A 13,316-nucleotide genomic window follows, 5' to 3' on the forward strand; every position below is an offset into this window, starting at 1 on the left:
TTTGGCAGAATTATACAGCAACAATGTAGATAAATTTCAAACTTAAAGTAGGCCAAGGACAAACTCCCTTTGTGCTTACATGTCACTATTTTTTTCCAGACCTATTTCCTCAAAAAAGATTAGCTCATACACCATGATCAAGTGATATTTATCCCAGGGATGCAAGGATTCTTCAATATATGCAAATCAATCAATGTGATACACCATATTAACAAACTAAAGAATAAAAACTATAAGATCATCTCAATAGATTCAGGAAAAGCTATTGAAAAATTCACTCCCATTTATGATAAAAACTCTAATGAAAGTGGGCATGAAGGGAACCTTCCTCAACGTAATAAGGGCTGTATATAACAAACCCATAGCAGACATCATTCTCAATGATAAAAAACTGAAAGCATTTCCACTATGATCTGGAACAAGACAAGGATGTCCACGCTCGCCACTCTTATTCAACATAGTACTGGAAGTCCGAAAATGAAATAAAAGGAATAAAAATTGTAAAAGAAGAAGTAAAACTGTCATTGCTTGCAGATGACATGATACTATACATAGAAAATCCTAAATATGCCAACAGAAAACTACTAGAACTAATCAATGAATTTGGTAAGGTTGCAGGATACAAAATTAATGCACAGAAATCTCTGGCATTCTATACACTAACAATGAAAGATCAGAAAGAGAAATTAAGGAAACAATCCCATTTACCATTGCAACAAAAAGAATAAAATACCAAGGAATACACCTACCTAAGGAGACAAAAGACCTGTACTCAGAAAACTATAAAACACTGATGAAGGAAATCAAAGGTGATACAAGCAGATGGAGAGATATACCATGCTCCTGGATTGGGGGAATCAAAATTGTAAAAATGACTATACTACCCACAGCAATCTACAGGTTCAATGCAATCCCTATCAAATTACTAATGGCATTTTTCACAGAATTAGCACAAAAAAGTTTACAATTTGTATGGAAATATAAAAGACCCCTAATAGCAAAGGCAATCTTGAGAAAGAAAAACGGAGCTTGAGGAATCAGGCTCCCCAACTTCAGACTATACTACAAAGCTACAGTAATCAAGACAGTATTGTACTGGCACCAAAACAGAAAGATAGATCAATGGAACAGAATAGAAAGCCCAGAGATAAACCCATGCACATATGGTCACCTTATCTTTGATAAAGGAGGCAGGAAAAGAACAGTGGAAAAGAATGTACAGCCTCTTCAATAAGTGGTGCTGGGAAAACTGGACAGGTACATGTAAAAGTATGAGATTAGATCACTCCCTAACACCATACACAAAAATAACCTCAAAATGGTTTAAAGACCTAAATGTAAGGCCAGAAACTATCAAACTCTTAGAGGAAAACATAGGCAGAACACTCTATGACATAAATCAAAGCAAGATCTTTTATGACCCACCTCCTAGAGTAATGAAGATAAAATAAAAAATAAGCAAATGGGACCTAATTAAACTTAAAAACTTTTGCACAGCAAAGGAAACCAGAAACAAGATGAAACGACAACCCTCAGAATGGGAGAAAATATTTGCAAATGAAGCAACAGACAAAGGATTAATCTCCAAAATATACAAAGAGCTCATGCAGCTCAATATCAAAAAACAACCCAATCCAAAAATGGGTAGAAGACCTAAATAGACATTTCTCCAAAGAAGACATACAGATGGCCAAGAGACTCTTGAACATATGCTCAACATCACTAATTATTAGAGAAATGTGAATCCAAACTACAATGGGGTATCACCTTACACCAGTCAAAATGGCCATCATCAAAAAATCTACAAACAATAAATGCTGGAGAGAGGGTGTGGAGAAAAGGGAACCCTCCTACACTGTTAGTGGGAATGTAAATTGATACAGCCACTATGGAGTACAGTATGGAGGTTCCTTAAAAAACTAAAAATAGAACTACCATACAACCCAGCAATCCCACTGCTGGGCATATACCCTAAGAAAACCATAATTCAAAAAGTCACATGTATCCCAATGTTTTTGAAGCACTATTTACAATAGCCAGGACATGGAAACAATCTAAGTGTCCATTGACATAAATGCATAAAGAAGATGTGGTAAATATATATAATGGAATATTACTCAGCCATAAAAAGAAACGAAATTGAGTTATTTGTAGTGACGTGGATGGAACTAGAGTCTGCCATACAGAGTGAAGTAAGTCAGAAAGAGACAAAAAAGTATTGTATATTAACTCATATACGTGGAATCTAGAATAATGGTATAGATGAACTTATTTGCAGGGCAGGAATAGAAACGCACAAGTAAAAATGGACATGTGGACACAGTGGGGGAAGGGGAGGGTGGGATGAATTGGGAAATTAGGTTTGACATAAATACACTACCATCTGTAAAACATATAACTAGTGGGAACCTGCTGTATAGCACAGGGAGCTCAGCTCAGTGCTCTGTGATGACCTAGATGGGTGGGATGGGAGGGAGGAAGGTCCAAGAGGGAGGGGATATAGGTATACATATAGCTGATTCACTTCATTGTACAGCAGAAACTAATACAACATTGTAAAGCAATTACACTCCATTTAAAAAGAAATGATTAGCACTCAACATTTATTTAGGATCAAATGTACAATATGTGAATGATCCATGCATTGTTAAAACTAAGTGTTACCCTTTTCTGCTACTTGAAACACTTTAGCTCGATCTCTTATGTTTGTGATCACTTTATATATTGTATCTTTGGTATCCTTGTGTAGACTTTAAAAAAAAGACAAAAATAATATAGACTTGTAATGTCATCAGATTCTCCAAAATTATGTAATTTTGATGCTATATAAATGAGACCATAGCCAGAATTAATCAACTATCTGATATTGATAAATACTACTAAGAAAGGAGAGTTATAGGTTTAGTAAGTACAGTCACAAAAATTCTAAATAAGATATTAGCTGCTAAAAAACTAACAGTACATTAAATAATTTATGACCAAATAGGGTATATTTAAGTGATGCAAAAACTAAACAAATTAATCAATATAAATAGTTTCATCATAAATAATAAAATGTAAAATGCTATTATAATAATAAATACTGGAAATGATTAAGATTGTAGCCATTACCAGTAAATTTTAAGTGAAATAGAAGTAATTTCAAATAATAAAATTATTTTATCAAAAAAACAAATATTATACTAGATGTTGACATAAAATACTTTCAATTAAAATCAAGTTATATGGGATGCTTAAATTATGGTTCAACATTGGCTCAAAGGTTATATAAAATAATATTCAAAGAACTCAAGGAAGAGGATTCATGTCTATTTCTAATATATAAAGATCTTGAAGGATTTTATTATGTTATTAAAATAATCATTTCTATGTCAAAAGTATTGATAACTTTATATTCATAATTCTTAAGTTTGGCCCATATCTAATGTTTTCCCTTTTATTAAGACCTCTGCTCAGGGAATTTAGGCATAAAAAGTATGTACTGATTAAAAGTATTAATAGGACTGTCATGCCATGATTATGTTTATAAAATTTTTGAAGAATCTAGCAGAATCCAAAATATGGACTTTTCTTTTTTCTTTTCTTTTCTTCCAGTTTTACTGAGATTTATTTGACATACAGCATTGTATAAGTTTAAGGTATACAGCAAAATGATTTGACTTATCTACATTATGAAATGAGTACGACAAGCTTAGTGAACACCCATCATTTCATATAGATATGACATAAAAAAATCATTTTTTCCTTGTAATGAGAACTCTGGGATTTATTCCTTTAACTTTCATATATAACACAGGGCAGTGTTAATTATATTAATTACATTACTAGTACTTATTTATCTTAAAACTGGAAGTTTGTATGATTTGACCATCTCTGTCACCATAAAAAGATATTATATTATTATTGACTATATTCTCCATGCTGTACATTTCATCCCCATGACTCATTGATTGTAACTGGAAGTCTGTACCTCTTCATTTCCCTCACCAATTTCAATCATCCCCCACCTGCCTCCCTCTGGCAAACACCTGTTTTTTCTCTGTATAAATGAGTCTTTCTATCTTATGTTTGTTTGTCTGTTTGTTTTTAGATTCCACATATAAGTGAATCATATGGTATTTGTCTTTCTCTTATTTAACTTGACGTAATATTCGGTAGTACCGGAGAGACCTTTACGATGGTGGAGGAGTGAGACATGGAGATCGCCTTCCTCCCCACAAATACATCAGAAACACATCTACATGTGGGACAACTCCTACAGAACATCTACTGAATGCTGGCAGAAGACCTCAGACTTCCCAAAAGGCAAGAAACTCCCCATGTACCTGGGTAGGGCAAAAGAAAAAACAGAAAACAGAGACAAAAGCATAAGGACAGGATCTGCACCAATGGGAGGGAGCTGTGAAGGAGGAAAAATTTCCACACATTAGGAAGCCCCTTCACTGGCAGAGATGGGGTATGGCAGGGGGGAAGCTTCGGAGCCACAGAGGAGAGCACAGCAACAGGGTTGCAGAGGGCAAAGTGGAGAGACTCCCGCACAGAGGAACAGTGCCAACCAGCACTCACCAGCCCAAGAGGCTTGTCTGCTCACCCACCAGCCAGGATGGGTGAGGGCTGGGAGCTGAGGCTCAGGCTTCGGAGGTCAGATCCCAGGGAGAGGACTGGGGTTGGCTGCATGAACACAGGCTGAAGGAGGTTAGTGTACCACAGCTAGCCAGGAGGGAGTCCGGGAAAAAGTCTGGACCTGCCTAAGAGGCAAGAGACCATTGTTTCAGGGTGCGTGAGGAGGGGGGATTCAGAGCACTGCCCAAATAGGCTCCAAAGACTGCGAGACGCAGCTACCAGCGCGGACCCCAGAGATGGGCATGAAACGCTAAGGCTACTGCTGCAGCCACCAAGAAGCCTGTGTGCGAGCACAGGTCACTATCCACACCTCCCCTCCTCGGAGGCTGTGCAGCCCGCCACTGCCAGGGTCCCATGATCCAATGACAACTTCCCTGGGAGAACACATGGCCCGCCTCAGGCTGTTGCAACATCACACTAGCCTCTGCCACAACAGGCTCGCCCTGCATTCAGTACCCCTCACTCCCCCTGGCCTGAGTGAGCCAGAGCCCCCTAATCAGCTGCTACTTTAACCCCGTCCTGTCTGAGCAAAGAACAGATGCTCTCAGGTGACCTACACGCAGAGGCGGGGTCAAATCCAAAGCTGAACCCCAGGAGCTGTGCGAACAAAGAAGAGAAAGGAAAATCTCTCCCAGCAACCTCAGGAGCAGTGTATTAAATCTCAACAATCAGCTTGATGTACCCTGCATCTGTGGAATACCTGAATAGACAATGAATTACCCCAATATTGAGGCAGTGGACTTTGGGAGCATAGATATATATATTTATTTCCTTTTTCTCTTTTTGTGAGTGTGTATGTGTATGCTTCTTTTGTGATTTTGTCTGTATAGCTTTGCTTTTACCATTTGTCCTAGGGTTCTGTCTGTCCTGTTTTTTTTTTTTAAGTATAGTTTTTAGTGCTTGTTATCATTGGTGGATTTCTTTTCTGGTTTTGTTGCTCTCTTCTTTCTTTCTTATTTTTATTAATTTCTATTTTTAATTATTTTTTATTTTAATAACTTTTTTTTTTTCTTTTTTTCTCCCTTATCTTCTGAGCCATTTGGCTGACAGGGTCTTGGTGCACCAGCCAGGTGTCAGGCCCAAGCCTCTTAGGAGGGAGAGCCGAGTTCAGGACATTGGTTGATCACAGACCTCTGGGCTCCATGTAATATCAAATAGTGAAAGCTCTCCCAGAGATCTCCACCTCAACGTTAAGACCCAGCTCCACTCAAGGACCAGCAAGCTACAGGAACACAACCCCACCCACTATTAGTAGAGGCAGCCTGATATCATAATAAGGTCACAGATACCCCAAAACACACCAACAGACAGGGTCCTGCCCAAGAGAAAGACAAGATCCAGCCGCATCCTCCAGAATATAGGCACGAGTCCCCTCCACCAGGAAGCCTACACAACCCACTAAAACAACCTTAGCCGCTGGGGGCAGACACCAAAAACAAAGGAAACAACGAACCTGCAGCCTGCGAAAAGGAGACCCCAGATGCAGTAAGAAAGAAGAACAAAAAAACCCCAAAGTTAGCAGAAGGAAAGAAATCATAAAAATCAGATCAGAAATAAATGAAAAACAAATGAAGGAAATGATAGCAAAGATCAATAAAACTAAAAGCTGGTTCTTTGAGAAGATAAACAAAATTGATCAACCATGAGCCAGACTCATCGAGAAAAAAAGGGAGAAGACTCAAATCAATAGAATTAGAAATGAAAAAGGAAAAGTAACAACTGACAATGCAGAAATACAAAAGATCATGAGGGATTACTACAAGCAACTCCATGCCAATAAAATGGACAATCTGGAAGAAATGGACAAATTCTTAGAAATGCACAATCTGCCAAGACTGAAACAGGAAGAAATAGAAAATATGAACAGACCAATCACAAGCACTGAAATTGAAACTGTGATTAAAAGTCTTCCAACAAACAAAAGCCCAGGACCAGATGGCTTCACAGGCGAATTCTATCAAACATTTAGAGAAGAGCTAACACCTATCCTTCTCAAACTCTTCCAAAATATAGCAGAGGGAAGAACACTCCCAAATTCCTTCTACGAGGCCACCATCACCTTGATACCAAAACCAGACAAGGATGTCACAAAGAAAGAAAACTACAGGCCAATATCACTGATAAACATAGATGTAAAAGTCCTCAACAAAATACTAGCAAAGAGAATCCAACAGCACATTAAAAGGATCATACACCACGATCAAGTGGGGTTTATTCCAGGAATGCAAGGATTCTTCAATATATGCAAATCTATCAACGTGATAAACCATATTAACAAATTGAAGGAGAAAAACCATATGATCATCTCAATAGATGCAGAAAAAGCTTTTGACAAAATTCAACACCCATTTATGATAAAAAAAAAAAAAAAAAAAAAAAACCCTGCAGAAAGTAGGCATAGAGGGAACTTTCCTCAACATAATAAAGGCCATATATGACAAGCCCACAGCCAACATCATCCTCAATGGTGAAAAACTGAAAGCATTTCCACTAAGACCAGGAACAAGACAAGGTTGCCCACTCTCACCACTCTTATTCAACATAGTTCTGGAAGTTTTAGCCACAGCAATCACAGAAGAAAAGGAAATAAAAGGAATCCAAATCGGAAAAGAAGAAAGCTGTCACTGTTTGCAGATGACATGATACTATACATAGAGAATCCTAAAGATGCTACCAGAAAACTACTAGAGCTAATCAATGAATTTGGTAAAGTAGCAGGATACAAAATTAATGCACAGAAACCTCTTGCATTCCTATACACTAATGATGAAAAATCTGAAAGTGAAATCAAGAAAACACTCCCATTTACCATTGCAACAAAAAGAATAAAATATCTAGGAATAAACCTACCTAAGGAGGCAAAAGACCTGTATGCAGAAAATTATAAGACACTGATGAAAGAAATTAAAGATGATACAAATAGATGGAGAGATATACCATGTTCTTGGATTGGAAGAATCAACATTGTGAAAATGACTCTACTACCCAAAGCAATCTACAGATTCAATGCAATCCCTATCAAACTACCACTGGCATTTTTCACAGAACTAGAACAAAAACTTTCACAGAGGTTCCCTGGTGGCACAGTGGTTGAGAGTCTGCCTGCCGATGCAGGGGACACGGGTTCGTGCCCCGGTCCGGGAAGATCCCACATACCACAGAGCGGCTCGGCCCGTGAGCCATGGCCGCTGAGCCTGTGCATCCAGAGCCTGTGCTCCACAACGGGAGAGGCCACAACAGTGAGAAGCCTGCATACTGCAAAAAAAAACAAAAACAAAAACCAAAGAAAAAAAATCTTTCACAATTTGTATGGAAACACAAAAGACCCCGAATAGCCAAAACAATCTTGAGAACAAAAACAGAGCTGGAGGAATCAGGCTCTCTGACTTCAGACTATACTACAAAGCTACAGTAATCAAGACAGTATGGTACTGGCAGAAAAACAGAAAGATAGATCAATGGAACAGGATAGAAAGCCCAGAGATAAACCCATGCACATATGGTCACCTTATCTTTGATAAAGGTGGCAGGAATGTACAGTGGAGAAAGGACAGCCTCTTCAATAAGTGGTGCTGGGAAAACTGGACAGGTACATGTAGAAGTATGAGATTAGATCACTCCCTAACACCATACACAAAAATAAGCTCAAAATGGATTAAAGACCTAACTTTAAGGCCAGAAACTATCAAACTCTTAGAGGAAAACATAGGCAGAACACTCTATGACATAAATCACAGCAAGATCCTTTTTGACCCACCTCCTAGAGAAATGGAAATAAAAACAAAAATAAACAAATGGGGCCTAATGAAACTTCAAAGCTTTTGCACAGCAAAGGAAACCATAAACAAGACAAAAAGACAACCCTCAGAATGGGAGAAAATATTTGCAAATGAAGCAACTGACAAAGGATTAATCTCCAAAATTATAAGCAGCTCATGCAGCTCAATAACAAAAAAACAAACAACCCAATCCAAAAATGGGCAGAAGACCTAAATAGACATTTCTCCAAAGAAGATACACAGACTGCCAATAAACACATGAAAGAATGCTCAACATCATTAATCATTAGAGAAATGCAAATCAAAACTACAATGAGATACCATCTCACACCAGTCAGAATGGCCATCATCAAAAATCTAGAAAAGTAAATGATGGAGAGGGTGTGGAGAAAAGGGAACACTCTTGCACTGCTGGTGGGAATGTAAATTGATACATCCACTTTGGAGAACAGTATGGAGGTTCCTTAAAAAACTAAAATAGAACTATCATACGACCCAGCAATCCCACTACTGGGCATATACCCTGAGAAAACCATAATTCAAAAAGAGTCATGTACCAAAATGTTCATTGCAGCTCTATTTACAATAGCCAGGAGATGGAAACAACCTAAGTGCCCATCATCGGATGAATGGATAAAGAAGATGTGGCACATATATACAATGGAATATTACTCAGCCTTAAAAAGAAACGAAATTGAGCTATTTGTAAGGAGGTGGGTAGACCTAGAGTCTTTCATACAGAGTGAAGTGAGAAAGAGAAAGACAAATACCGTATGCTAACACATATATATGGAATTTAAGAAAAAAAATGTCATGAAGAACCTAGGGGTAAGACAGGAATAAAGACACAGACCTACTAGAGAATGGACTTGAGGATATGGGGAGGGGGAAGGGTAAGCTGTGACAAAGTGAGAGAGAGGCATCGACATATATACACTACCAGACATAAAGTAGATAGCTAGTGGGAAGCAGCCGCATAGCACAGGGAGATCAGCTCGGTGCTTTGTGACCGCCTGGAGGGGTGGGATAGGGAGGGTGGGAGGGAGGGAGACACAAGAGGGAAGAGATATGGGAACATATGTATATGTATAACTGATTCACTTTGTTATAAAGCAGAAACTAACACACCATTGTAAAGCAATTATACTCCAATAAAGATGTAAAAAAAAAAAAGAATTAAGCAGTGGGTGATGCCAATAAATGAGGAAAACACCTCTCAATGTGTAGTTGAATGTCTGTTTTCACAGAAGAGAAAGAAAGGTGAGAGAGAGAGAGAGAAGCAAAAAAGGTAGATTCTGTGATTCTTTATATTATATATATATAATATACAGAAAAAAATATATATATTCGTCTGTTTAGGAAAACATCAGATTAAATTGATATAACCAGGTTTACCCTTTACAGTACATTTCAAAGCCTTTAAAAGCCATGCTGCATGCAGGAAATCACACGAATTCAAAGAATAAATCTTGGACCATTTAGTTAGGAGATAAATAACCCTCAATACGATTAAAGGAGTAATTAATACTATAGATATATTCACAGTTAAGACGTCATTATTAAGTAAAAGTCGAAGCTCATTCAAAACACTGTTTAAGGAGGAGAACAAGTGGATGGGCATGGACTTTGTATCCAAATCTAGGTTCTAACTGGCCTTAAACTCTTCTTGATTTTGACCCTTGAACAACTGATAACCTGTTAAAGCACACACTTCTTTATCTCCAAAATATAGATAATATCACCAACATTTATGAATCCTTTAGAAGACTAATGATTTCCAGGTCAGTAGTGTATGCTAAAAGGATCTATTACTACTACCATTTCTGTTACCAACTACAACCAGGGAAAGAACATGGAATTTGTATTGAACAGATTTATGAATAATTCTGTTGATGAGAACAAAACTGCAAAACTTCCACTGTATGAAAACAACTCATCCTATTTATGCTGGATAACTGCACTTATTCCTTTGGTTGCGGTGGTAGTGGTTATAATTTTCTCCTCTCAAAGGTTTTATACTTACTGCCTTTAGGCTTCTTCAAAATCATTCTGAAAATAAGGGATGGGTACACCTTTTTAAAAATTAAATATTTTTACACTTTTCTCAGTATAAGACAACCTGGCCACTTGTTTCCTCCATGGTGCTCTTGGGAGTTTTTGATGTTCCCTTCAGGCTCTTGGAGCTGGCTCTTCTCTTTCTTTCATGCTTAGGGTAAATACACAGCCTTCTTTGCTCTGATTTACAAGGGCCTTTAAAGAGTCGAGAAATCATCTTTGTGACTATCTTTTCTGAAGTGGGATAAAAGACATCCTTCCAAATGTCACTTCTCTAGTGGTATTATTTCTATCTTTTACTTCGTGTAACACTTCCAAAATTGATGTTATCTGGGAAAAAACAGATTGTTTCAGGGTTCCTCAAATTCTAAAACAAATATTAAATTTGAATTTCAAATTGATAACTATCTTAACAAAAATAAATATGAGTATATTTTGGATCAAGTTGATGACCTCCATTTAAGATATTCTAGAATGGGGTATCAGTGCTTGGTTTGAAGCAAAGTGAGTTCCCTAAAGAGATAACATTTAACACTTAATGTGTTGGTAAAGGCCACCATGTCTGATACCTTTAGGTTGACATGATGTGATGTCAAAATTACAATAGTTTTACATTTGTGTGGTTAAATTGAATTTTTCTCTTATACAGTGACAATTCCTGTATGACTGAAGAACATTATTTAAGAACAGGTATTTGTCCCTTTAATTTTTAAATAACGTGAGATATTGATTTGACAAAATATATTGTGGCAGAGTAAGAAACTATTTTAAATAATACAGAATAATTTTAAAAATTGTAAGTGATGTATTTTTTGGCAGGTGAAGGGAAAGTTATGTGATGGTGCCTTGCAAGAATGAAAATTTTTTAGTTGTTGCAGTCAAGGCATATCAGGGCAGATGTGAAGTCAGTGTTAATGGAAATGTTGAACTCAAGGTATTTTGACAGTTACTGCCATGATCAAATCATAACTAGAGGTATTACCTGTACTCTGATTTTATACAAACTAATCTAAAATAGTTCATTAGTAGTGACTATAATTTACTGTTTTTAAAGAGTTGAAATCTCCCACAGCCTCACAGGTATAAACAGGTATCAATTTTACTTCAGAAAGTGTTCTATTTTATTTGATTTAATGTGATTAGTCTTGAAATCAAATTCTAATTTTTATAAAATTTTAATCATCCTCACTTAACCATGACCCCAAAATATTTAACATATAATCAGCAGTTATTAAAAATAAAAGAACTGGTAACACTTTGTCTTAAATTTATATCTAGAAGTACATTTTGGTATCATGGAATAGGCTTGTGTATGTAATTCAATTTCTTCTATTTTGAGCAAAGTATATTTGTTATTATAAATTAAAGCAGATCAGTAGCTTTTAGAGCAACTTTATAATATTTTTATAAAATTATCTGTAGGAAAGGTTGGTATTTAAGACACATTTTTAAAATTTATAATATAGGACTATCCATATTCATTGCAAATATAAGACACTATAAATATACCTTTTATTTTTTCAACTATGCTCTTTTTGAGTTATACTTTCTCTCATAAAAACTCCAAATAAATAACAAATTGTGGTTAATGAGCTTTTCCTAACAACTATAACTCTTCATATTCCTACCATGTGATTTTATTATTAATTTATAATTATATAGTTATAATTTATAATTAAAGTATTAATTTCTGTATTTTTATGGAGAAAAGTCTTAAATGCAATCTGGGTTGTTTTAAAGACTAGCAAAACATTGAAATATTGTCTTCCAGATATATGATCTGTAGAACTTTTAGCTGTATACGTGGACATGTTTATTTTTAGTGAATATTTACAACAATGTCTTTTCCCTTAAGTTAGTATTGCATTTTACATACAGTCTTAGATGTTAGAAAATTTAGAGATAAGTGTGTTCATCTAAAAAGAAGATTAAAAGATTATGGTATGAAAATTTTGTCCACTTCCCTAATAAACTGCTGTTTTTAATTATAGTGACTGCTGGGCAACACAGAGGTATGAAAGCTCAGTTCATCCCCCAACATGAGACTATAAAGAGCCTTTATAGCTTCATATTACCCCATGGAGTTGGCTGAGGCAACTGCTGAAGTTTCAGCCAACTTCCCCCTCTTCCCAGTCTTGCTTGCTTCCCTTTCTTCACAGGTGTATGTAAATCCTGTGATTTACACAGGATTTTCCTGTGAGAACACTTTAAAGGGAATTTCCTCTATGCAAATCTCCATCTCTGAGTTTACTTCCCAAGTAAACCAACCCCTATGAGTTTGTAACAGCAGTAGTCAATGAAAACAGATGCTAAAATGTGATTTTTGACTCTGAGCTGGATCACCTGTTGGCTGGCTAAGGCTAAAGAACCCCTGTTAGCAGTAGGTGGAGCATGGATAATCTCTGGCACAGGTAACAGTATAACTGTTAAAATTTCATCTCGTGGTGAACTCTGCAGTACACTAGTAGAAAAAAAATGCAACTAATGGATGTTGGTTCAAGATGGCGGAGTAGAGGGATGTGCTCTCACTTCCACTTGCGAGAGCACTGGAATCACAACTAAATGCTGAACAATCATCAACAGGAAGATACTGAAACTCACCAAAAAAGATAACCCACATCCAAAGACAAAGGAGAAGCCACAATGAGATGGCAGGAGGGGTGCAATCACAATAAAATCAAATCCCATAACTGCTGCGTGGGTGACTCACACACTGAAGAACACTTATATCACAGAAGTCCACCCACTGGAGGGAAGGTTCTAAGCCCCATGTCACATTTCCCAACCTGAGTCCAGCAACAGGAGAAGGAATTCCTAGAGAATCAGACTTTGAAGGCTAGCAAGATTTGACTGCAAGAC

This window comes from Pseudorca crassidens, chromosome 16 (assembly GCF_039906515.1).
Source record: "Pseudorca crassidens isolate mPseCra1 chromosome 16, mPseCra1.hap1, whole genome shotgun sequence".
Taxonomy (NCBI): Eukaryota; Metazoa; Chordata; class Mammalia; order Artiodactyla; family Delphinidae; genus Pseudorca; species Pseudorca crassidens.